The sequence below is a fragment of the Vicia villosa genome, linkage group LG1 (assembly GCF_029867415.1).
Source record: "Vicia villosa cultivar HV-30 ecotype Madison, WI linkage group LG1, Vvil1.0, whole genome shotgun sequence".
Taxonomy (NCBI): Eukaryota; Viridiplantae; Streptophyta; class Magnoliopsida; order Fabales; family Fabaceae; genus Vicia; species Vicia villosa.
This window is the reverse complement of record NC_081180.1, coordinates 128,341,178-128,357,330: the sequence shown is the minus strand read 5'-3', so window position 1 is coordinate 128,357,330 and position 16,153 is coordinate 128,341,178. Positions and strand designations below refer to the sequence as shown.

General features: G+C 38.5%; 2 long non-coding RNA genes across 4 annotated transcripts; both read left to right on the top strand.

The window, feature by feature from the left end:
- Nucleotides 1–335: 335 nt before the first annotated feature.
- On the top strand, nt 336–2,309 carry LOC131644170 (uncharacterized). Of its 2 annotated transcripts, XR_009296374.1 has the most exons (3): nt 336–599; nt 689–819; nt 890–2,309. It is a non-coding gene; the product is annotated as an uncharacterized LOC131644170 (long non-coding RNA). The 2 variants fall into 2 exon arrangements; XR_009296373.1 differs by having other exon boundaries at nt 336–819; nt 890–2,246.
- A 9,261-nt stretch (nt 2,310–11,570) lies between these two features.
- LOC131644169 (uncharacterized) lies at nt 11,571–13,544 on the top strand. 2 transcript variants are annotated; one of them, XR_009296372.1, is made up of 3 exons: nt 11,571–11,834; nt 11,924–12,054; nt 12,125–13,544. It is a non-coding gene; the product is annotated as an uncharacterized LOC131644169 (long non-coding RNA). The 2 variants fall into 2 exon arrangements; XR_009296371.1 differs by having other exon boundaries at nt 11,571–12,054; nt 12,125–13,481.
- The last annotated feature ends 2,609 nt before the right edge of the window (nt 13,545–16,153 follow it).

Genomic DNA, 16,153 nt, shown 5'->3' with positions numbered 1-16,153 from the left:
TTTGTTACCTAAAAATAAAGGAAAAAATTCTAAGTAAAGAACTAAATTCTACTAGTTTTGTATGTGAATCAGGGGGTGCAGATTGAAATGGATGGTGTAGTCAATAGGGCGCAGGGCCCATTGGAATGGCCCAAGGCTTGTTATTTTTTGTTACAGACTTTGTCAAAAACGTGTATGATCGGGTCAGAGTGGGGGTGAACCAGAAGCAATTTCGTATTAAGCCCAAATGAAGTGTTTGATCCAAACGATAGTTTTGATCCACATATTTTCATGATTTAAATTTTAATTCAATTAATAATAATAAAAAATAAATAAAAATAAAAATAAAATAAAGGGAAAGGGGATTAGGGTACCAATTGAGACGATTGGAATCTGCACGAGTCTTCTTCTCATCCGCGAACGGCGCCGGCGAATTCACTCCTTCCGGCGGGATCGCGGCGAGCACCACCGTGAATCAATGTTTTCCATCTCACCTTGTTCACCCTCGCGCATCATCTCTCACCGATTTCCTTCCATCATCGTTGTGAGTGATCAAAACAACATAACATTACCGGTTGCGAACGACGAACGGGAAGCCCAGAGTTACTCGGCGATCCTCGGTAAAAATCCTTTCGTTTCTGATTACGATTTCATCTCTCCCCTTCGCTTTTCCATTTCTGACTCGTTGTTGTTGTTGTGCGTTGAGGAGATGTTGTTGCGAAGATCGTCGTGAATAGGGATTGCAATGATGACACGTTGAAGATTGATGAAGATGAAGAGAGGAATTCTGACTGGTCAAGGGAGGGAGAAGAAGATTGAAGGTTAAAGATTCTGTTAGAGGTGATTTTCCTGTTACGATTTTCTTCTCCCTTCTGTTAGTTCTCTAATTCTATCTCTTCTGCCATTGAAGGTTATGATGGTGAGAAGGTTGAAGAACGATGAAGAGAGATTCAGAGATGGTCAGAGAGTGATGTGATTCAAGATGAAGATGGAATAGGCTCAAGGTGAGAAAAAATGGGAGGTTCTGAATTGGTGAAAAGAGGAAGATAAAGATTGAAGAGATGAATGATGGAGAGTGAGATATGAGGGTGGAGTGATGAAGAATGAAGGTTGGAAGTGGATGAAGGAGGTGGTGTCTGAATTCAGAGAGTGAAATTGGAGGTGATGAATGAATGAATCGAGAAGATTGAGTGATCCTCAATTCAGAGAGTGAGCTCTGCTATATATGGATTCAAAGATTAGTTTCTTTCTTGATTTTCAGTTATCCGTTTTCTCTTACTCCTTCTCCTTCTTTTTCTGTTATGGCCTTGAAACTGTTAAAAGGTAGTTACATGTTAGTGTGATTCTGTTATGATAGTTGGGTTAGTTACTAGGTGGTTAGGATTCTGTTTAGTTAGTTAGGGATTGATTAGAAGCTGTTAGGGACAGTTAGGGATTCGGTTAGGACTGTTATAAGGTAGTTAGGGAATCTGTTAGAGGTGGTTATTGATAGTTTTTCTGTTATGGTTTGTTTGAAGGTTAGTTGGGACTGAAGTTGGGTTTGTTGGTTGGTTAGAGGGTAGTTACGAAGCTGCCACAAGTTTGTTATAGAGGTTAGGGAGGTTATGAGAAAAACTGTTAGTAGTGAGGATTGGTTAAAGGAATACTTGAGCTTGGTTTTTTTTTTGTTTCGAGGGCGATTCTGTATGCTGACTTTGTGGTTCATGACTGTTTGTTAGTAGCAATAGGTCGCCTCTTCTTCTTTTCTTTGACTTGCAAGCATAGCTTGGAATTCACTATTCCTGAACTGATTTTTCTTTATGCCGAATCTGAATTGAGTTAATGAATGCAGGTCTGTGGTTTTGCGTGTGATTGGCTTATCGTTTTTCATGTATGCAGGCTGATTTTCATGTATGCACAAATAAGAATTACAGCTCCAGGAGGATCATCTTTGGAAGCAAGAGAAACATTAAGCAACAAGTCGCCAATAATCTTGCAACAGTTTAGGATACAGACAAACTTGTCTCTGGGTGCCTTGTACCTGTTGATCTTCTGCAATTTTTCTGTGCAAGCAACCATGATGTTTCATTCTGTAATGCTGGCTTGATGTCCAAATTTTCTGGTCAAATGAATTGTTGAGCTCTAGGATATAAGTCTGTAGAGTTTGCAAATAGTATAGAGGGAATGAATTTTTTTTTGTATTTTCTTTGTGATAGAATTGTATTTTTGGTAATGGATTTGTATGGATGTGATATTTGAAACGAATGGAGACTTTTGAATTTGACTGATGTTTGTAATACATGGACCTTGAATGTTTGGATGAAAGAAAAGATTTTTTTTTTTGTAATAAATTTTGTGGCCTTGGAACTTTGATGTTGTGAAACCTTAAAGGAAGCTTGCAAATCTTTTACCATCTCCCACATTCTTCAATTTATAGTGATTTCTCCTTAGATTGGAACTTGAAACATGTACTTGAATGTGAATTCATTGGCGATATTTGGACGTGACATGAATACGGTGGATATTTGGACGTGACATGAATACGGTGAATCGTTCTAGTCTTATGACTTTGAGTACCAAGAAATCTCATGCAAATGCTTGAGAACTTTATTTCACCTTAATCACCCTTGAAATTAAATCCGCCTCAAGTATAATGAACAAATTCCAATAAACTCGCATCTTCAACGAAACTCTTTCAATTTCATTTCCATTCATTAGTTCAAACCAAACCCGCATATTATTAGCACAAATAATGCCCTAAACACCATGCAATCTCCAAGTCCATCATCTTGCACCATAGTTCAACAGTGATCTTAGAATCAAACCACAATTCCTTTGGTCAACCATAGGGAAATAAACCCTTACACCCTGATTTCACATTTCGCTGCTGGAATCACCCGATGAATTAGACTTTAATTTCAATACACGCCTCATACTCAATATGACACCTTAGGCTTTCGAAATCTTTAATCCCAGTGCCAGGTTATTTGATTAATGAATGCAATGAATGATAGATGCCCTAATGGAAATGTGCATATGGACGCAAAAGCCTAAGTCAGTTAGCAATAAATATATGGGCAAATTTTGGGGTGCAACAGCTGCCCCTATTTAATCGTCTTAAACCTGAAGGTGAGATTGGCGCTAGCCTTTCGAACTTTCGAGGTGAAAGAAGATTAAATACTAAAGTACCAGAAAATTTGCGTTCAGAGTAACAGATGGATGACATTTTTCTTCTTCTTTTTTTTTGGACGCCTCCACTTAACAAGCTTCAGCAAGTAACAATATGATATTCCCGTAGGATTTCCTTAAAAGAAGGAAAAATTTGTGATGCCTATTTGCAACAGGCAAATGCAAGAGATTGGTTTGCCAGGACACTTTTTGGGAGTATACGACAAACATCCACAACTCGAAGGTTAGGACAACCACGACTCGAAGTCGGAAACTTAGAACTCACAACTCAAAGATTGAAAGACTCACGACTCGAGGTCGGAAACCCAAAACTCACAACTCAACGGTTGGAATCTCAGAACTCTCAAATCGACGGTTGGACAACAAAGGACTCACAACTCGACGGTTGGAATCTTCACGACAAAAGGTCGGAAACTCACGACTCGAGGTCGGAAAACAAAGGACTCACAACTCAATGGTTGGAATCTTCACGACAAAAGGTCGGAAACTCACGACTCGAGGTCGGAAAACAAAGGACTCACAACTCGATGGTTGGAATCTTCACGACAAAAGGTCGGAAACTCACGACTCGAGGTCGGAAAACAAAGGACTCACAACTCAATGGTTGGAATCTTCACGACAAAAGGTCGGAAACTCACGACTCGAGGTCGGAAAACAAAGGACTCACAACTCGATGGTTGGAATCTTCACGACAAAAAGTCGGAAACTCACGACTCTAGGTCGGAAAACAAGGGACTCACAACTCGATGGTTGGAATCTCATTAGATCTGAAGGGGTATGCCGATAACCACCGGACTTGAACGGGGAGAACTAAACAATATTAGACCTGACCGAAGGATGCCCATAACCACGGGACTTGAAAGGGATGCCCATAACCACGGGACTTGAAAGGGATGCCAATAATCATTGGACTTGACTGCAAGAAGACTAGTAATGACCAGACTCTTATTGGAGATGTTATCAAACACTGTATTTGCAAGGAAACGTTGACGCTTGCGAAGCCTAAGAATTACATGGATCCCTCAGGCCAAAGGCAGGTGTAATTCTACCAAAGTGACAATCACTTGAATTGCCACACACAAAGTATGGTTTATCCAAATGATTGATCTCTGCAAATGGGAAATAACCAATGAAACAATGATCTTGATGAAGAAAGACTTTGTATTCAATCCACACTGGAGAGAGAAAATGAGACTTCTTCTGGGGATATATTATATTGTGCCCTTGGAGCGTACACAAACTGGCTTATGCATTGATGCATGTTTGAATTTTTCTTTAGCGTAATGCTCCATTTTCATGGAAATGCTACGCATTTTTGTAGATGCAATGTGAATGCAATGATTACTATATGCAAGGCGCCAAATAAAGGCAATAGTGTGATAGAGAAGCAAAATCATTGGGGTCCCTTCGGGGAGTATTCCATTGAATTTCATTTTTGACCTCGGGAGAGGTAAACACCAGGGAGAATCCCCTTAGTGTTAAGGATTCTGTGGGGGTGCCAATAAACATTGGACTTTGACTTGCAAGATACACTTCTGATTGTTGACTTGAAGAATACTTTTTGACTTCTCACCATGTGCCATAGCTCGGAGAATTTTCATCCTGACGAGAACTCTTGATGAGGAACTCTTGGTTGAGAGAAGGAAAACAACTCCTAGGAGAAATAAACTCCTACGCTTGAAGAATGGATCAAAATCTCAGGAGAAATAAACTCCTATGCCTGGGGAGGAATAAAGTCTCAGGAGAAATAAACTCCTATGCTTGGGGGAGAGTAACTTGCTGGGGGAAATCATTATGATGCTTCTCCATTATGTGATGATCACATTACAAGTGAATGATGATTCCCAAAAGATTGTGCCCCAGGCTGACTGGATTTGAGAGAGATTCCTCGATTGGATTGCCCCAGATTAAGTGGATTGGAGAGATCACACTTCGACTTGATTGCCCCTGATTGGTTGAATTTGAGAGGTTAAACCTCGAATTAATTGCCCCAGATAGGCTGAACTCACGAGAGAGATCCCTCGTCGTGATTGCCCCTGATTATGCGCATCTTATCAGACTCCTTTAGTTTACTTCCCTTAAGATCCCACAAATCATGGAAGTAACTTTACCATACTCAAAAGAGTATTCAAAACTTTTAGGGTAATCAAACAAATAGAGTATCCACTGCTCCTGCTCAACGGAGTATTCAAACAACTTGCTTTGATCTCTGAAATGATAGATTTTTGCTTTACGGAGTTCTCAAGTCTTTTTACTTTGAAATGATCCAGCTCTTTATGGATTCTCATCATGGAAACTTCCTTGATGTTTAAGCAAATGTTCTGTATGCAAAAGAATATTAATTCTAGACAATTCTAATACAAAGCCTATGCTAGTCTTGAAGTTTAAAACTTTTTATGCAATGAGGTTACAACCTCTTGTGAATGGAATGCAAAGCGGGCGTACAATACCAACATACATGTGTTACGCTTCATTGAGAGTCAGTAAACACTATCTCATTGGAGTGCGTTTTCGAAATAAACCCTACTTCAATTAGGACTTTTAAGGGTTGTAACTTGGCCGGGTTCATGGTTTTTTGAAACAAAGGATTTTTAGGCTCAAAATTATTTAGTGCCCACCCCCTTCGTGATGTTCTCCACTCCTAAGTTCAGTTAACTCAACATGAGTGCTCGTCCCTCACCAGGAATTTTTTTTGAGATGGTTGAGGAATCAATGAGGTATTTCGGACATGGCAGTCGCTCACCTTTTATTCTTTAGATTTATCGTCACACGATTTTGTTCTTGCTTTATTTTCACCATTATTTTTCTTTTTACGGCTATATTTTTCTTTCATCCCCTTTCTTTTCTTTTCTTTTTTGCTATTTTTCTTTCCTTTTTTTTTCTGAGCAAGTCGTGTGACGTCGCATTTCCTTTGATTCGTTGGAAGTGATTGCGACTGCCTCATTCCATGATTGATGAAGGATTACCATTGTGGTATCATCATATTTTTTCTCTTGGTAGGTGAAGGATAACCATCACGGTTTTTGATTTTCCTCAACCTTTGGAAGGATAGCCATTGTTGTATCCTTAAATGCATATCATTTGGTGAGTTTTGAACACTCGGTCAAGTTAAATGAACACTACCCTGCCCCAAGGTTAAAAATAAGGGTTTTTTTCTGATTAGAAAAGAAACTCCTACTTCAAGGCTCAAAGGGGTTGACGAGGGTCTATCTCCCTTATATCTCCGGTGTTTGGGGATTTGAAACAATGCCTGTACATCATCAGTAGGGTCTTATTCAAAAACACACAATAAGGGATTTTGCATTTTTTTCTTTCATCCTTCTCCCTCCGCTCGTTGCCTAAGCAAGATATAAGTAAAGTTGGTATCGTAATGCCAAAAACTTTTTTTTTTGAGTGAAAACGAATGGATTACTTCAAGACAAACATAAACAATGTATTATGATTTTTATTCAGAAATTAACAAATTTTTACATGCTAGCAATGCTTAAACAAACAAAGAAAGATTACAAATGAAAATGCAGTAGAGAACCAAATGAATGACCATTATTGAGGAGACTTGACTCCGTATGGGCTTATTGATCTTGAATACTTTCTGCAGTTCCTTCCAAAAACTTCAGATTACTTCAAAAGGAAACTTCAACGAAGTCACCCAAGAGTTGTAATTATTATTTTCTTTTTACTCTTTCTTTTACTTTAGGGATTTGAGCAATGCGAGTGAGGCAATGCTCAAGATAAGAGTACGTCTTGCTTATCCCTCGTGCGGGAGCCCCAAGCATATTCGTTGAAGAAGTATTTGCCATCAAACATGGAGGAACCTTGCGTGGTCACCAAATTTAGAGAGACTACTTGTTGCAAAGAGAGCTCAAACACCAACTGAAACACCAATCTCCACGGATACAACTGAGCATAAGAACCTTGAGAATGAGAGATGCTTCTACAAAACATTCTTGATTTCCCTTTTTTGAAAAGATTCTGACAAAGTTGCTCGAGAATTTGGGGTGCTTTTATTATTATCATACCAACCGGTTCAAACAAGGAAATAACCGTTCACAAAATAGGAAGTACTGAAATGAGAATACGGAAATGAAATGATGATTGCCATAGTTGAGGAGACTTGACTCCGTATGGCCTTATTGCTTCAGAAGACCCACTGAGTCAACAGAGAACTTCAATCTTGGCCCTCGGGTATGAAAGTGATAGCCTTGGAATCAATCAGGTCTTGAACCTTATCTTTGAATGGTTGACAATCTTCAATCGAATGGCCAGGTGCCCCAGCATGGTAGCCACAACTAACATCAGGGTCAAATCCCTCATGATACGGGAAACGGACAGGCTTCAGTTGCTTTGGTTGCTTTGGTTCTACCAAGGAAAGATTGATCAAGTGAGAAAGCAGCTTATCATGAGTCATAGGAATGGGATCGTACACTCTTTTTGGCTTTCTATGCCTCTGTCTACCTTGTGGGTGACGATTATGCTGATAATTCCACCTTTGGGGCACACACTGACCTGATTGATCCTTCGGGATAAGCTTTGGTTGAACAAACCGAGCGGGAGGTTGACTGAAAGTTGCAGCACAAACTTGTGGGTCATCCTGAACAGGAGTAACTTCTAACATTTCAGGAGAATAATCAAGAGATTCCTCTTCATAATCAGAAACTGCATTGGCCTCTTCATTCACTTGCTTAGGGAATTCAGAAAGAGTACCAAAAACTTGGACATTACCATTCTTAATACCATGCTCCATTCGTTCTCCGACACGTACCAATTCTGCAAAATCAGAGGCTTTACATGCAGCCAAACATTGGTAGTACGGGCTTTCCATCACATCCTTGAACATATCCATGAGCTCTTTCTCTAAGAGTGGAGGTTGAACTCTAGCAGCTAATTCTCTCCATCTTCGGGCATATTCTCTGAATGATTCATCAGTTTTCTGAGTCAAAGCTTGAAGTTGCATTCTGGTCGGAGCCATGTTGCTATTGTGCTTGTAACGCTTGACAAAGGCTTCTGCTAGTTCTTTCCAAGTTCGGACATTGGTTTTTTCGAGTTGATTATACCACTCAAGAGATGTGCCACTGAGGCTATCCTGAAAGAAATGCATTAACAGCTTGTCATTCTCAGCATAAGGAGTCATTTTGTTGCAAAATGCCTTGACATGAGCTATCGGACACGTGGTACCCTTGTACTTCTCGAAGTTGGGGACTTTGAACTTAGCAGGGATCTTGATACCAGGCACTAGGCACAAACCAGCAGCGTCTAAATCAATAGAGTCACGACCTTCCATGGCTTTCAACCTTTCATCCAGGAGGTGGAACCTTTTGTCAAATTCGTTAATCGGGAACCTGAAGGCTTCAAATTCTGAATTATTCTCATGATGCGAAGTCTCCTTAACAGGAATTGGAATCTCAACAGTATTTCTAACATTCTGATTCACAAGACCTTCTCCTGGGTTGAGATTAGCACTTGCATTTGGCCTTTGAAGAACCTGTCTCAACTCTTCGTGTCTAAAAGCAAGGGCTTGAATAGCCTCCATACACTGATTCAGGTTAATCCCCATTTCTGTCCTCATCTGAGTTAAGTCCTCACGGAGTTGTTCCATCATTAATCTTCGAGCACGTAGCGGTGAGAAGTCAATTTGTTGTTGAAGTCAAAATCTGAATAAAAAGGGCCCCCATAAGCTTCTGATAGAACCATGAAATGCATGATAGTGTGAATGCATGTTTCATTTCTAAGGGATCCTAAAGTCATTTCATCAACTTTTATTTCTCTTTTATTCTCTTTTTTTTTTTTTTTTTTTGCATATAGTATCTTTTCTTTTCTTTTTCTTTTCCATCTTTTTTGTTTTTCTACTTTTTTCCGTTTCCTTTTTTTTTTTTTTTTTGGAAACAGACTTTAGAATCCCCCACAAATGAAGTGGATAAAGTAGTGATGTTATGCAATGCAAAAGCATGGGATCAAGGTCCATATAATCTTAGTAACCACTGTACAATCCTCTGAATAACTGATGTAAAGCCTCGGTAGGTCAAATGTCATGAGATCTAAGGTCCGACACCTTTTTGAATACGAGGAGAACCAATAGTCACCAACAGAACTGAATAGTCACCAACGGTACCTGTCATGTATATCCCTCCCCACTCACGGGTGAATCTAGGCCAGGGTAGGTCAAAATGGCAACCAGCGTTATCAGTCCTCCTGAGGTACCACCATTGTTGCATCTACATGCCAACAATGATACCCCATTTGGACCTCGACTGGGCGTGGGTCTCATGATCGCACTAGACAAGACCTGACATCTCATCGGCGTCATGACTATCCACTCTATCCTAGGTATCCTATGTGTCAACTCTGGCCTGGGTATTGGGCCTTTTACCTCATAGAACATCCCACCCAACCTGCAAACAGAGAAAATATGTGGCCCCCACGGGGACCCATAATATAGTCCAGATGCATGCGAAAAGTAAACATGATATGCAAGCAGGAAAATAGACATGATATGCAAGCACATATATACAATATGTAAATAAATAAACAAACAAAATAACACCCAATAAAAGAAACAAACAAAGGCTAGGATCGACTCGCTAAGAATGGACCAGCACAGGTCTATAACATCCCCAGCAGAGTCGCCAGCTGTCGCTACCGCGAAAAATGGAATCAGAGTCGCCACTAATATATTCATCCCATTGCGGGAAAGGAATATCAGAAACCTAACTCGAAACAAGAACAAGGTCTTTCGACCAGAGAATAGGGCACGGGAGTCGGTTACGCAAGGGGAAGGTGCTAGCACCCCTCACGCCCATCGTACTCGATGGTATCCACCTATGTTTGTTTCTATCTAAAGGGTGTCTAATGTCTAAAACCTAAATGCGAATGCATGCAAAAGAAATACGGGGAAAAGAAGGAATTATTTACAAGTGTGCTCGCTTAGGCCCCGCGACCCAATGCCTACGTATCCCTTACCAGGAATCAGAGCGACCGTAGTTCGGCTCACGATTTTCTGTTTGTTTTTGTGTTTTTTTAGTTGGGCGGAGTTAACGTTCGCGCTCTTGCATAAGGGATCGCCTAGGATGCGTACGAGCGGAAATAACGGTGCCCTTAGGTGCCAACAAGGCAAAAGAAAAAGGAATGATTGGTTTGTGTCTTTTAGGGTAATTCCATGATGACGAGAACCCTCTACAAGGTCTCGCATCACTTCCTCACTTTTGTTTTAAGTCTGAACATTTATTAGGTTTTTTGAAGTGTTTTTGGTTGGTGTTTTTTATGGGGATTTTAATTTGTGACTTAGATCATACCAAGAAGGAGTTTTTTTGAATATTAGAGAACACACATCGAGGCCTACGCCACAATCGCTTCTCTAAATAGCGGTTAAGAAATACACCGAGGCCTCACACCTCAATCATTTCTTCTCCGCTAAGTAAAAGAAATACAAAAAAGAAGTTCCTTTGTGAATATTTAGAGAATGCACATCGAGGCCTACGCCCCAATCGTTTCTCTAAATAACGGCTAAGAAATACATCGAGGCTTCACACCTCAATCATTTCTTCTCCGCTAAGTAGGAAAGAACATACATCGAGGCCTACGCCTCAATCATTTCTTTCCTATCACGAACTAAGGCAACGGTATGATCTTCATCGGTTTTTATTAAGTATTTTAAAAGTTGAAAAAGAAGAAGGAAAGAAAAACTAGCCTAAAATGATCGACTAGCCTAATGTTATGATTATGCCTAAACGTTAGGATTTAAAGAGAAAGACTAAGCCTAATGGTCATGAAGATTATAGGTCCTAAATCTATGGGAACATACGAGTGAAATTACAAGTAAAAATCACAAGTAAGCATAATACAAAATTAGTACAAAATTGACTAAAAGAAAGACTTGAAAATATAGCACAAAACATGAAAACAAATGATTCAAAATATAGCGCGAAATTGAAATAAAAGGACTATTTATTTTTATGGTCTTTATGTGAAAAAGAAGTCAAAACCAAGCAAAAGAGAAATAAAATAATTAGCCTAAACTAATATTTTTTATGAACATTTTTATATGTCAGAAATTGTATCAAGGTCTAAAAACAATGGGAGAAAAATGGTGATTTTGTTACCTAAAAATAAAGGAAAAAATTCTAAGTAAAGAACTAAATTCTACTAGTTTTGTATGTGAATCAGGGGGTGCAGATTGAAATGGATGGTGTAGTCAATAGGGCGCAGGGCCCATTGGAATGGCCCAAGGCTTGTTATTTTTTGTTACAGACTTTGTCAAAAACGTGTATGATCGGGTCAGAGTGGGGGTGAACCAGAAGCAATTTCGTATTAAGCCCAAATGAAGTGTTTGATCCAAACGATAGTTTTGATCCACATATTTTCATGATTTAAATTTTAATTCAATTAATAATAATAAAAAATAAATAAAAATAAAAATAAAATAAAGGGAAAGGGGATTAGGGTACCAATTGAGACGATTGGAATCTGCACGAGTCTTCTTCTCATCCGCGAACGGCGCCGGCGAATTCACTCCTTCCGGCGGGATCGCGGCGAGCACCACCGTGAATCAATGTTTTCCATCTCACCTTGTTCACCCTCGCGCATCATCTCTCACCGATTTCCTTCCATCATCGTTGTGAGTGATCAAAACAACATAACATTACCGGTTGCGAACGACGAACGGGAAGCCCAGAGTTACTCGGCGATCCTCGGTAAAAATCCTTTCGTTTCTGATTACGATTTCATCTCTCCCCTTCGCTTTTCCATTTCTGACTCGTTGTTGTTGTTGTGCGTTGAGGAGATGTTGTTGCGAAGATCGTCGTGAATAGGGATTGCAATGATGACACGTTGAAGATTGATGAAGATGAAGAGAGGAATTCTGACTGGTCAAGGGAGGGAGAAGAAGATTGAAGGTTAAAGATTCTGTTAGAGGTGATTTTCCTGTTACGATTTTCTTCTCCCTTCTGTTAGTTCTCTAATTCTATCTCTTCTGCCATTGAAGGTTATGATGGTGAGAAGGTTGAAGAACGATGAAGAGAGATTCAGAGATGGTCAGAGAGTGATGTGATTCAAGATGAAGATGGAATAGGCTCAAGGTGAGAAAAAATGGGAGGTTCTGAATTGGTGAAAAGAGGAAGATAAAGATTGAAGAGATGAATGATGGAGAGTGAGATATGAGGGTGGAGTGATGAAGAATGAAGGTTGGAAGTGGATGAAGGAGGTGGTGTCTGAATTCAGAGAGTGAAATTGGAGGTGATGAATGAATGAATCGAGAAGATTGAGTGATCCTCAATTCAGAGAGTGAGCTCTGCTATATATGGATTCAAAGATTAGTTTCTTTCTTGATTTTCAGTTATCCGTTTTCTCTTACTCCTTCTCCTTCTTTTTCTGTTATGGCCTTGAAACTGTTAAAAGGTAGTTACATGTTAGTGTGATTCTGTTATGATAGTTGGGTTAGTTACTAGGTGGTTAGGATTCTGTTTAGTTAGTTAGGGATTGATTAGAAGCTGTTAGGGACAGTTAGGGATTCGGTTAGGACTGTTATAAGGTAGTTAGGGAATCTGTTAGAGGTGGTTATTGATAGTTTTTCTGTTATGGTTTGTTTGAAGGTTAGTTGGGACTGAAGTTGGGTTTGTTGGTTGGTTAGAGGGTAGTTACGAAGCTGCCACAAGTTTGTTATAGAGGTTAGGGAGGTTATGAGAAAAACTGTTAGTAGTGAGGATTGGTTAAAGGAATACTTGAGCTTGGTTTTTTTTTTGTTTCGAGGGCGATTCTGTATGCTGACTTTGTGGTTCATGACTGTTTGTTAGTAGCAATAGGTCGCCTCTTCTTCTTTTCTTTGACTTGCAAGCATAGCTTGGAATTCACTATTCCTGAACTGATTTTTCTTTATGCCGAATCTGAATTGAGTTAATGAATGCAGGTCTGTGGTTTTGCGTGTGATTGGCTTATCGTTTTTCATGTATGCAGGCTGATTTTCATGTATGCACAAATAAGAATTACAGCTCCAGGAGGATCATCTTTGGAAGCAAGAGAAACATTAAGCAACAAGTCGCCAATAATCTTGCAACAGTTTAGGATACAGACAAACTTGTCTCTGGGTGCCTTGTACCTGTTGATCTTCTGCAATTTTTCTGTGCAAGCAACCATGATGTTTCATTCTGTAATGCTGGCTTGATGTCCAAATTTTCTGGTCAAATGAATTGTTGAGCTCTAGGATATAAGTCTGTAGAGTTTGCAAATAGTATAGAGGGAATGAATTTTTTTTTGTATTTTCTTTGTGATAGAATTGTATTTTTGGTAATGGATTTGTATGGATGTGATATTTGAAACGAATGGAGACTTTTGAATTTGACTGATGTTTGTAATACATGGACCTTGAATGTTTGGATGAAAGAAAAGATTTTTTTTTTTGTAATAAATTTTGTGGCCTTGGAACTTTGATGTTGTGAAACCTTAAAGGAAGCTTGCAAATCTTTTACCATCTCCCACATTCTTCAATTTATAGTGATTTCTCCTTAGATTGGAACTTGAAACATGTACTTGAATGTGAATTCATTGGCGATATTTGGACGTGACATGAATACGGTGGATATTTGGACGTGACATGAATACGGTGAATCGTTCTAGTCTTATGACTTTGAGTACCAAGAAATCTCATGCAAATGCTTGAGAACTTTATTTCACCTTAATCACCCTTGAAATTAAATCCGCCTCAAGTATAATGAACAAATTCCAATAAACTCGCATCTTCAACGAAACTCTTTCAATTTCATTTCCATTCATTAGTTCAAACCAAACCCGCATATTATTAGCACAAATAATGCCCTAAACACCATGCAATCTCCAAGTCCATCATCTTGCACCATAGTTCAACAGTGATCTTAGAATCAAACCACAATTCCTTTGGTCAACCATAGGGAAATAAACCCTTACACCCTGATTTCACATTTCGCTGCTGGAATCACCCGATGAATTAGACTTTAATTTCAATACACGCCTCATACTCAATATGACACCTTAGGCTTTCGAAATCTTTAATCCCAGTGCCAGGTTATTTGATTAATGAATGCAATGAATGATAGATGCCCTAATGGAAATGTGCATATGGACGCAAAAGCCTAAGTCAGTTAGCAATAAATATATGGGCAAATTTTGGGGTGCAACAATCCCTACCAAATTCACCAAAGCTCTTTTTCTTTCATAAAGTTTGTGAGTCACATCTTGAACCTCACAAACTTTGAGCTAAACCACCATCCATTTCACTCTTTTTCTTCAATTGTTGAGAGATCAAGATTTGTGTTGGTGATTCTTGAAGTAGATCCAAGTTTGTGCAAGATTTGGTAAATTTTCTTCATCCTTTTTGTGTATCATGATGTAGATCCTTTGTGGTTTGTGTTCAATGCATCTTTGATGCTATATTGGTGCTATTTGTTGTTGATTTGATGGAAAATTCGTGCTCCAATTGATGTGTGATCATAAGGTGTTTGTATGTTTGTTCAAGTCAAGCTTTATGTCTCTAAATGCTGTTTTTGCTGGATTTTGCACTGAGGAAATCGATTTCCTTAAGGCTGAAATCGATTTCCTGCTGAACGTAACTTGTTTTTTTTGAAAACTGCACTATGGAAATCGATTTCCCCCTGCATGAAATCGATTTCCTGCTGGCAGAATGTGTTTTTTTTGCCTTTTTATGCTTGTTTTGGCTTCCTACTTCCTCCACTTCATTAATATCATTGGATCTAGGATGTTGATAGGTTTGAAATGACCTAATCCATAATATTAGATGAATGATACTAATGATAGTGTGAGTTGATTATCTTTTATGTTTTCATTCTTATTTTCATCTTATCTTTCTTTTGATCGATGAAAGTCTTAACATCTTGAGAATTCTATGGATTCTTGATGAAGACTAGATCAATTTGTGTTCATTCTTATCTCTTCATCTTATCTTTCTTTTGATCGATGAAAGTCTTAATATCTTGAGAATTCTATGGATTCTTGATAAAGACTAGATCAATTTGTTTCTATTCTTATCTTTTTCATCTTGTTTTCTTTTGATCGATGAAAGTCTTAACATCTTGAGAATTCTATGGATTCTTGATAAAGACTAGATCAATTTGTTTCTATTCTTATCTTTTTCATCTTGTTTTCTTTTGATCGATGAAAGTCTTGACATCTTGAGAATTCTATGGATTCTTGATGAAGACTAGATCAATTTGTTTTCATTCTTATGATTATTTTTTGTGAATTTTGTTCTTATTCCTCCATTTCATTAATATCATTGGATCTAGGATGTTGATAGGTTTGAAAGAACCAAATCCATAATATTAGATGAATGATATTAATGATAGTGTGAGTTGATTATCTTTATGCATTTTATCTTCTCCTTCTCCTTTTTTTCTTTTGATCGATGAAAGTCTTAATACTTTGAGAATTCTTATGGATTCTTAGTGAAGACTAGATCGTTACCTATTTTCTTTTCGTGCGGTATTGCTTTCGGAAGGCGATCTACATATCGTTCTTCTCGCATGCATTAGCACATAAAGTTTTGACCGGCCTCGTTGTAGGGTGATTTCTACATAAATCACTTGGCGATCTGCTTAACATAGCGCAATATTTCGTGTCCCGAATAAAAAAGATCAAACATGGAAGAGAATTGTATGCGGTTGATTTAAGACTTGTGGAGGTTTTTATCGTGTAGTCGCTATGATTTTATCAAGCTTCTGATAAGCCCCATTGACTTTAAATCCGAGTACATCATTCACTCACCATCGATCTCTTACTAACTTTGATAACATACTTGACAAGTTTCAAGATGGTTATCTTTAACATTTAACAACTAACTTTAATTTCCGCACCTTTACTATACCGCTCTTTATATTACCGCTCTTTATATTTCTCGCTTTATCGCTTTATTTTATCATTTCATCATATTTACTTTCCGTCATTTTTCTTTTGTCCACTTGGACCATACTTTATTTTTTCGCTAAAACACTAATAAATAACCAAAATCTAAAAAATACATAAGGTT